This window comes from Pongo abelii, chromosome 6 (genome assembly GCF_028885655.2).
Source record: "Pongo abelii isolate AG06213 chromosome 6, NHGRI_mPonAbe1-v2.0_pri, whole genome shotgun sequence".
In the NCBI taxonomy this organism is placed as follows: Eukaryota; Metazoa; Chordata; class Mammalia; order Primates; family Hominidae; genus Pongo; species Pongo abelii.
The window spans coordinates 28,250,739-28,261,339 of record NC_071991.2 but is presented as its reverse complement, the minus strand read 5'-3'; positions in this window follow the sequence as shown (position 1 = coordinate 28,261,339).

Here is a 10,601-nt window from a genome sequence, read left to right as displayed (position 1 = left end):
ATCCCAGCTACTCGGGAGGCTGAAGCAGGAGAATCACTTGAAGCTGGGAGGCAGAGGCTGCTATGAACTGAGATCACAGCACTGCACTCCAGCCTGGGCAACAGAGTGAGACTCTGCCTCAACAACAACAACAACAGTAAAAAAATAAGTTCTATTTGCCACTGAAGTCATTTCTGGAATTAAAACAATAAAATGACATTTCTACTAAAATGTTTTTCTAGCTAGAGGTGACAAGTGTGGCTATAAGTCCTTCATGGAAAAGCCTGGCTCTGAGCTGCAGTCCTGGCACTCTCCATTGCCCCTGAAGTTCCCCGTGCTGTCCACAGCCATCTTCATCAGTGCAAGAATAGTGACCACTGCCTCCATGGTGTTTAGAGGCACCATGGTGGCTCACAGTACACCTAAGTACTTGAATGAAGTCTAATTTGCTGGGTTTTATCTTCTCTGTTACTCCTGGGTCAATCTTAAGAGTGACTAAATATTGATGATTGAGTTTCTTTTCTTTTCTTTTTTTTTTGAGGCAGAGTTTTACTCTCGTAGCCCAGGCTAGAGTCCAGTGGTGTGATCTCCACTCACTGCAACCTCCGCCTCCTGGGTTCAGGTGATTCTCCTGCCTCAGCCTCCTGAGTAGCTGGGATTACAGGAATGCGCCACCATGCCTGGCTAATTTTTGTGTTTTTAGTAGAGATGGAGTTTCACCAAGTTGGTCAGGCTGGTCTTGAACTCCTGAACTCAAGTGACCCACCCACCTCGACCTTTCAATGTGCTGGGATTACAGGCATGAGCCACCATACCCGGCCTGATGTGATGATTGAGTTTCTTACTATATCTATGTTTCTGCAGAATTTTAGTGGCTGAAGAAAATACACTAGTGTTAATTTTCTTTTTCATGAAAGAAGTAATTTATTCTTCATACAATTACTTGCCAGTCATGGGAAGGAAAAGTCAGGGTTTTTGTCCACAATGATAGGAATTATTGTTACATTACAGGGTGACTCTGCGAACTCCTTTTGGAAAAAACTCTCATCAGGACTGTTTTACTAGCTGTTAGACCACCGTTGTACTGGCTACTGTAACATTTCTTGGTATTCTTTCTTGGCTTGAACTAATTATTTCCTACTTGCCACACTAAAGGTAAGAGATTACATGTACTTCCTGTTATATTTCACTACCTTAAGACATTCTTTATCAGCATTTTATAAAATCATAGAGAATCATTGGCCAATATTTTTGTGGGACTTGCAGTTAGTTTCTTAGCTTTTTAAGGTATTTTATTTAATGGACCTCTTTTTCTTTTTAAAAAAAAAAATTTCACTGGAAATGTCACATTTGCAATCCTACTTTATTCATGTTTCTATGGCTTTTTTGAGCCGCCTTTGGAGGATTACACTACAAGTTTAATTCTGCAGGTTTCTTTGAAAAGAGTCAAACTGTATGAAGTTTAATACTCTACTCTTATAAAACATCTCCTTTTGTATTTTTTTTCCTACAATACACTAAAGTAATTCTGTGCTTATTTTACAACTTTCAGTCCCCCAAAAGACCATGAAGTCCTGAGAGTAATGAAAAGCTTCCTGAAATTGAGGTCACTGTGGAAGGTAAGGGCCAGTCATTGGCATGTTTCTGTTGATTCTTCAGTTTAATAGTTATGCCAATTCACTAGCTATGTGTTCATACAGATGAAGTTAACCAAACTAGTTTTACATGTGAATAGCTGCCTTTGATAAAGCTAAATTTCTGAAAGTTTTTAATTCAAATTTTGAAAATCATTAGCAGAAAATAAATAACTTGGATCACATCATAAACTGCACTCAAGAATATCTCCAAAATGCTTTTCCTTTATTACAACAAATGAGAGTGGAGAGGGTCACCTGGAATGTTTCTTGATCTTTTGTGCTCTTTTGTTTTTTCTGTTCTTCTAAGGAAAGAAAGTTTAGGGGTAGTTTAACAGCAGTGCCTGGAATGAAAATATTTCCTACAACACCCTCTAATGTACTTCCTTTTCTCCAAGCCCACAGGGTCTCCAGGATTCTCATCTTTTCATGTTTACAATATTAAAATACTTCATACAATACCAAAGACAGTTCCCAGCCAACCATCAAATATGGGTATTTCTTCCCTCTCCTCATGAATGCAAAAGGAAATAACTGCATTAGGATCATTTTTTTTTTTTTTTTGAGACAGGTTAGGGCTGTAGGAATAGTGTTACCAGGAATAACTTGTGGATTCTTTACTACTGCAGCCAGCTGTGATTTTCCAAATAGGGAGATGCCTGTTTTTCTCACAGAAAAGTAATTGTGCTGGTAGGCTGAGGCTGACATTGGTTCAGTTGCTCAAACATGGTAAGACTGGCTTCCCTGTGCTTCTCTTCACTTTTCTTTCTGGTGCACGGTGATGGAGGGAGCTCCTGTCATCATGTCTCCATCCAAGCTGGACATAAATAAGTAAAGAAAATGCTGCATGAGCCCTGCCTGCACCCATGGTCAGGAAAAGCAAGAGGATTTTTTTGAATCCTAGCACAATTTTGCATAAGTCTCTTGGTTTTAAAAAGATGAATTTTAAAATAATAAAATAATATAAGGCACAAATTCTGAGGCCAAAGTGATAGGGTTTAAATCTGCACTCTGCCACTTAGGAAAATTGCTTCAATTCTCTGTTATTTAGGTTGCACACCTGTAAAATGGGAGGAGGAAAATAATATTTGACTCACGGTTTTTAAAAATTTAGATTTTTTTTTCTTTCTGAGATAGAGTTTTGCTCTTGTTGCCTAGGCTGGAGTGCAGTGGTGTGACCTCGGCTCACTGCAACCTCCGCCTCCCAGGTTCAAGCGATTCTCCTGCCTCAGCCTTTTGAGTAGCTGAGATTAAGGTGCCCGCCACCATACCCAGCTAATTTTTTGTATTTTGAGTAGAGGCAGGGGTTTCGCCATGTTGGCCAGGCTGTTCTCCAACTCCTGACATCAGGTGATCTGCCCGCCTTGGCTTCCCAAAGTACTGGGATTACAGGCATGAGCCACCGCACCTGGCTGAGATGTTATTTCTTTCATAAACAACTGCTGTGATTTCAGACCACTTGCTATTTAGGCAGTTAGGAATTTTTCACTAGAAGGCATGTAAAGAAAGATGATGGGCATTTGTAATGGATTTAGCATTCATCATTTGACTGCATGACTGACCCCCAGAGCTATGATTTTATTAAAGAATTTTTCAGAAGCCACTTAGCTAGGAACTGAGCCTAACCAGCTACCCACCCTCACCATTCAGTGCTCTTTTGTTCTTCTCTGTTTCTCCTCAAACTTTATTACTCTCACAAAATGATAAAAACTTGCATTTCTTTTCTTTCCTTTGTAGATACAGGGTCTTGCTCTGTTACTCAGGCTGCAGTGCAGTGGTGTGATCATGGCTCGCTGTAGTGTCAAACTCCTGGGATCAAGCAATACTCCCACCTCAGCTTCCCAAGGAGCTGGGACTACAGACGTACAACAGCATGCAAAGCTAAATTTTTTATTTTTTATTTTATTTGTTTGTTTATTTTTATTATTTGTTTTTGAGTTGGAGGTTTTTTGTTTTCGTGTTTTTTTTTTGTTTTTTTTTTTTTAAAGACAGGGCCTCACTGTGCTTCCCAGGCGGATTTCAAACTCCTGGCCTCAAGCAATCCTCCTGCCTTGGCTTCTGAAATTGCTGGAATTATAAGCAGGAGCTACAATACCTGGCCTCCGTTGGTCCTATGTTCTCTAGCCTTCTCTTTGTTTTTTGGTAGCCAATCTCTCATTATGCTGTTGCCCTGTTATAATTAATACTTTTTTATTTTGAATTTTACCACTTTAAATTTTCGAGTGGTTTGTGTCTCCTGATTGGACTCCTACAAATAAAGAATTGATGCTAGGAAGGGTACCACGAGATAGACCCACACAGATGGGATTTGGGCATAGGTTTGGTTATCCAAGGGGCAGTGCTGAGCTCCTTGCCAGTGGGATATGGGATGCTGGTCATTTCCAGGAAGTGACCTCACAATGACTCAAGCTACCACTTACTGTTAATTGTGATGAATTGCCAGCTGAGGCACATACCTTGGGAGCTAAGTAGTTGCTGCACTTGACCACTATGAAGACTGGTGTGGGAAGGGCCTTTTTGGATGCACTTGAGCAGGGGCCCCTAATCCCTGGGTCACAGGCCTGTATTGGGCCACACAGCAGGAGGTGAGCAGCGGGTGGGTGAGTGAAGCTTGAACTGTATTTACAGGCACTCCCCACATTACTGCCTGATCTCTGCCTCCTGTCAGATCAGCGGCAGCTTTAGATTCTCATAGGAGCGTGAATCCTATTGTGAACTGTGCATGTGAGGGATCTACCTTGCTCTGTTCTTATGAGAATCTAATACCTGGTAATCTATCACTGTCTCACATCACCCCCAGATGGGACCGTCTAGTTGCAGAAAAACAAGCTCAGGACTCCCACTGATTCTACATTATGGTGAGTTACATGATTATTTCATTATATACTACAATGTAATAATAATAGAAATAAAGTACACAATAAATGTAATTTACTTGAAATATTCCAAAACTGACCTGCTGCACCCAGTCTGTGGAAAAATTGTCTTCCACAAAACCGGTCCCTGGTGCCAAAAAAATTGGGGACCGCTGCACTTGAGCACTTACAGAGAGAAAAACAAAAAGCTCAAGTCTACCTCTCAGCATAAGTCACGGTCTAAGATCCAGAGAGCTTCCATGATAGCGCAAACACAATTCCTTATTTCTTGTATCCGCAGGGCTGATGTTATTGAAAATCAAACACAAACTTAAATGTGCGGGTTGCTGAATTGCAATGACAGTTGAATTCACCTACCCTCCAGCCACACGGAATGTCAGTTTCCTTCCGGGACTTTACTGGTCCTTCAGGAAACCCTCTCCCTACTCCCATCATCACTCTTTCATTCTCATCTTTGCTCATCTTTAGCCGCAGCTGAGATGTCTCACCCCACTCTCTGTGATGCAACAAGAAGCCCCTTGGGAGCATTTCATTCCCACTCTATACTTCTGTCATTGTGCTCATCACAGTCTGGTAAGTGTTGACATACAATTCCTGTATTAGTCCATTTTCCATTGCTATAAGGAAACACTTGAGGCTGGGTGGTTTATAAAGGAAAAAGGTTTATTTGGCTTACAGTTCTGCAGACTATACAAGTAGCATGGTTCCAGGCTGGGCCATGGCCCACACCTGTAACCCCAGCACTTTGAGATGCTGAGGCAAAAGGATTGCTTGAGCCCAGAAGTTTGAAACAAGCCTGGGAAACATGGTGAGACCTTATCTCTACTGAAAATAAAAAAAATAACCAGGTATGATGGTACACTAATGCATGCCTATTGTCCCAGCCACTTTGGAGGTCAAGGTAAAAAGATCTGGGAAAGTGCTGGGATTATTGGCATGAGCGACCACATCTGGCCAGTTTATTTTCTATTACTGGCTCAATGTAAAGGCTGCATCTCAGGATCAGCCAATGAAAGAGATGCACAGGGTAAGGTAAGTGGGAAGGGGCACTTCCATGCCTCTGTTGGGCACACTACCCTCCCACCACCTCCTTGTGTTCAGCAACCCGGAAGCTCTCCAAACCGTATTGTTTAGGGTTTTCATGGAAGCATGATAAAATCATTGGCCATTGGTCGTTAAGTCAATCTCCAGCCCCTTTTGCCTCCTGGAGTTCAGCGAGTGAGGCTGAAAGTTCCAAGCCTCAAAAAATGTGGTTGGGGCCAGATGCAGTGTCTCAGCCTGTAATCCCAGAACTTTGGGAGGCCAAGGTGGTGGATCGCTTGAGTTCAGGGGTTCAAGACCAACCTGAACAACGTGGTGAAACCCGGTCTCTACTAAAAAAGCAAAAATTAGCTGGGCATGGTGGCGGGCACCTGTATGTAGTCCCAGCTACTCAGGAGGCTGAGGCAGGAGAATCATTTGAACCCAGGAGGCGGAAGTTTCAGTGAACCGAGATTGCGTCACTGTACTCCAGCCTGGGTGACAGCGAGACTCTGTCTCAAAAAAAAAAAAAAAAAAAAAAATTGAAAAAAAAATTAGCCAGGTGTCTCAGCTCCTAGGGAGGCCAAGGCAGGAGGATTGTTTAAGCCTGAGAGGTTGAGGTTGCTGTGAGCTGTGACTGCACCACTGTACTTTATCCTGGGCAATAGAGCAAGACTCTGTTTCAAAAAGAAAGAAAAAAATGAGCATGTTGGGAATGGGAACAGATGGCAATGTTAAGTAGAGTGGTCAGGGTTGGCCTTATAAGTGAAAATTGAGCAAAAGTTTGAAGCAGGGGATGGAGCTGGCTGAGGTGCTGAGGGAAGAGCATTGTAGGCTGAATCAACGGATAAAGGCATTGGGAGGAAACTGCCTGGTGTGTCTGAGGCTCTGGAAGGAGGCCAGTGGAGCAAAGAGATAGAGGGAGAGAAGTAGGGGAGGAGCCAGGGAGTTGCTGGGCTGGGATCAGTACAGATCATGTAAGCCCTGGGAGGCCATTGCTGGGGCTTTGGCTTTTCCTCTGACTAAAATGGGAACTGCGTGGTGGTTCTGAGCAGAGAGGCAACATGATCTGTCTCCTGATTTAAAAGCACCCCCTGGCTGCTGAGTTGAGAAAGACTGTGGGAAGATTTGGGTAGAAGCATGGGGGGCCAAGCTGTGGCAACATCCAGGTGGGAGATGGTAGAGGTCCTGACCAGGGTCATGGTGGTGGTGAGAGATGGTCAGAGCCCGGATACGTGTTAAAGTCAGTCAATAGGATTTCCTGACAGACTGGATATGAACTGCGAGAGAAGGCAGGAGTCAAGCTTGAGTTTGATTCTAATTGAATTATTAAGTAATTAAAAAAAAAACACTGCTACCTTTCCCAGTCCTACTAAGTAAAGGATGCAAGATTAAAGAAATCTCAAGTCAGGCCAGATGCAGTGTCTCACACCTATAGTTCCAACAGCTTGAGAGGCAGAGATGGGAGTATGTTTTAAGGCCATGAGTTCGAGAGCAGCCTGGGCAACATAGCAAGACCTCCTCTCTACAAAAATAAATTTAATAAAATAAATATAGCTGGACATGGTGGTGTGTACCTGTGGCCTCAGTTACTCAGGAGGCTGAGGTAGGCAGATCTCTTGAAGCTAGGAGTTTGAGGCCAGCTTGGGCAATATAGCAAGACTTCTCTCTTTACAAAAATTAAAAAAATAATAGCGTGACATGGTGTTACTTGCCTGTATTCCCAGGTGCTGGGGCAGCTGAGGCAGGAGCATCTCTTGAGCCCAGTTGGTGAAGGCTGTAGTGAGCTATGATTATACCACTGCACTCCAGCCTAGGTGACAGAGTGGGACCCTGTTTCAAAATACAAATACAAATGAAATGAAATCTGAAGTCAGACCAGTCCTTTCTAGGCTATGCAGTCCTTGCAACCGCAGAGCTGTGTGATTGGGTTTGTGTGGCTGTGGATGAGGAGACCTCTTTCCAGTTGCTGTTGGATACATAATCAGTTTATTTTTAAATATAGTAATCAAATATGTTTCCTCATACTTGCTCATCTCAGATATGTGTGGGTTTTGAAATTCTTCTTAAAAGAAATTGTAACATCTTATTGGCTCCATCATTCCATAATTTTTTTTATCTGATCAGTTTTTTAAAAGATCAGAATTGATATTAGACTACCAAATCAGTTTTGATTAATGAGAAAATGAAATTGCGTTGTTTGCACTTTATCCAAGATTGGTGTCATATTGGCTAAATCAAATCAAAATGCAAAATTAGAACTTTTTTTATCATGAAACTATGTCATTCTTGAAAAAGATGCCATTTCTTTTTTTTTTTTTTTTTTTTGACAGAGTCTTGCTTTTGTCGCCCAGGCTGGAGTGCGATGGCATGATTTTGGCTCACTGCAACCTCCTCCTGCTGGGCTCAACCAATTCTCCTGCCTCAGCCTCCCGAGTAGCTGGGATTACAGCCACATGCTACCACACCCAGCTAATTTTTGTATTTTTAGTAGAGACAGGGTTTCACCATGTTGGCCAGGCGGGTCTCGAGCTCTTGACCTCGGGTGAACTGCCTGCCTAGGCCTCCCCAAGTGTAGAGATTACAGGCGTGAGCCACCATGCGTGGCATCCATTTCTTTTTTGTAGTCTTTAATAAATAGCTGCTATCATTGCAGACTTCCTATTCAGACACTTAGGAATTTTTCACTAGGAGGCATGTAAAGAAAGACCATGAGCATTTGTAATGAACTTAGCATTCATTCTTTGACTGCATGGCTATCCCCAGAGCTGTAACTTTACTAATGAATTTTTTAGAAGCTGATTAGCTGGCAACTGAGCCTAACCAGCCACTCACCCTCATTATTCAATGCCCTTTTATTCTTGTCTATTTCTCCACCAACTTGGCTACACTCACGAAGTGATAAAAACTTGCATTTCTTTTCTTTCCTTTTTAGAGACAGGGTCTTGCTCTGTTACCCAGGCTGCAGTACAGTGACATGATCATGGGTCACTGTAGCTTCAAACTCCTGGGCTCAGGTAATCCTCCCATGTCAGTCTCCCAGGTAGCTGGGACTACAGACGTGTGCCACCATGCCCAGCTAATTTTTTTTATTTTTTTATCATAGAGACGGGATCTTTCTAGGTTGCTCAGACTGGGCTCAAACTTCTGACCTCAAGTGATCTTCCTGCCTCAGCCTCCCAAAGAGCTGGGATTACATGCAGGCATGACCACCTGTGCCCAGCCCCTTATTATTATTATTTAAAATAATAGCTTTATTAAAATACAATTCACATACCATTCACTTTATTTATTGAAATCTGCAATTCAGTAGGTTTTAGAATATTCCCAGAGCTGTACGTCAATCACCACAGTCACTTTTAGAATCTTTCATTACCCTATATGAAAGGAGAAATCCGCACCCCTTAGCCACTACCTCCTACTCCCCCCACCTGCCTTGGCTGCCAGCGTTAGGCAACCATTGATTGATTTTTTGTCACTATAGATTTGCCTAACCTGGACAAATAGAATTGTATAATATGTGGTCTTTTGTGGCTTTTTTTCCCCTCTTAGCACAATGTTTTCAAAGTTCCTTTATGTCATAGTGTGTATCAATATTTCATTCCTTCTATGTCTGAATAATATTCTATGTTAGAGACACACTGCATTTTGTTTATCTGTTCATCAGTTGGTGGACATTTGGGTTTTTTCCATGTATTGGCCATTATGAATAATGGTGCTATGAAGATTGCTGTACAAGTTTTTGTGTGGACATATATTTTTATTTCTCTGGGATATATGCCTAGGAGTGAAATTGTTGCATTATATGATGACTGTACACTTAGCATTTTGAGACACTGCCAGACTGTTTTCTAAAGTGGCTATACCAGTTAGGTGCAATGGCTCACACCTGTAATCCCAGCTACTCAGGAGGCTCAGTTGGGAGGTGGCTTGAGCCCATGAGTTCAAGACCAGCCTAGGCTAGATAGTGAGACCCTGTCTTGATTTTTTGAAAAATCCAATTAAAATGACAGGAAAAGAAATACCCAAACAAATTGGTTACATGATTTTATGTTCCCACCAGTAATGTATGTGGGTTCCAATTCCTCCACGTCTTCACTGACATTTTTTTTTTCTAGACAGGGGCTTGCTCTGTGTCTCAGGCTGTAGCACAGTAATGCCATCACAGTGCACTATAGCCTTGACCTCCCAGGCACAAGTGATTCTCTCATGTCAGCATCCTGAGTAGCTGGGAATTATAGGTACACACCACCATGCCTGGCTAATTTTCATATTTTTTTGTAGTAATGGGGTTTTACCATGTTGGCTAGGCTGGTCTCGTACTTCTGGCCTCAAGTGATCTGCCCACCTCAGCCTCCCAAAATTCTGGAATTACAGGCTGAGCCACTGTGCCCGGCCTTCACCAACATTTGTTATTGTCTTTTTTTTTTTCCTTTATACCTTAAAGCAGTGTAAGAACAAGTGTCTTCAATTATTCTAAACAAAAATTATAATCCCAGGGCATTGGGAGGGTGAGATAGGAAGATCTCTTGATGCTGGGAGTTTTTTTTGTTTGTTTTTGTTTTTCTTTCTTTGTATTTTTTTTTTATTTTTTGAGACGGTCTCACTCTGTCACCCAGGGTGGAGTGCAGTGGTGCGATCTCGGCTCACTGCAGCCTCCGCCTCCCAGGTTCAAGTGATTCTTCTGCCTCAGCCTCCCGAGTAGCTGAGATTACAGGCACATGCCACTACTGCCCAGCTAATTTTTGCACTTTTAGTACAGATGGGGTTTCACCATGTTGGTCAGGCTGGTCTCAAACTCCTGACCTCAGGTGATCTGCCTGCCTTGGCCTCCCAAAGTGCTGGGATTACAGGCATGAGCCCTCATGCCCAGCCTGATGCCAGGAGTTTTAGACCAGCCTTGGCAACCTAGCAAGACCTCATCTCTGCAGAATATTTAAAAATTAGCCAGATGTGGTGGTGTGGTGGTGCCTGCCTATAGTCTCTCTTTTTTTTTTTTTTTTTACTTTTTGAGACATGGTCTGTTTCTATCACACAGGCTGGAGTGCAGTGGTGTGATCATGGCTGATGGTAGCCTGAAACTGCTGGGATT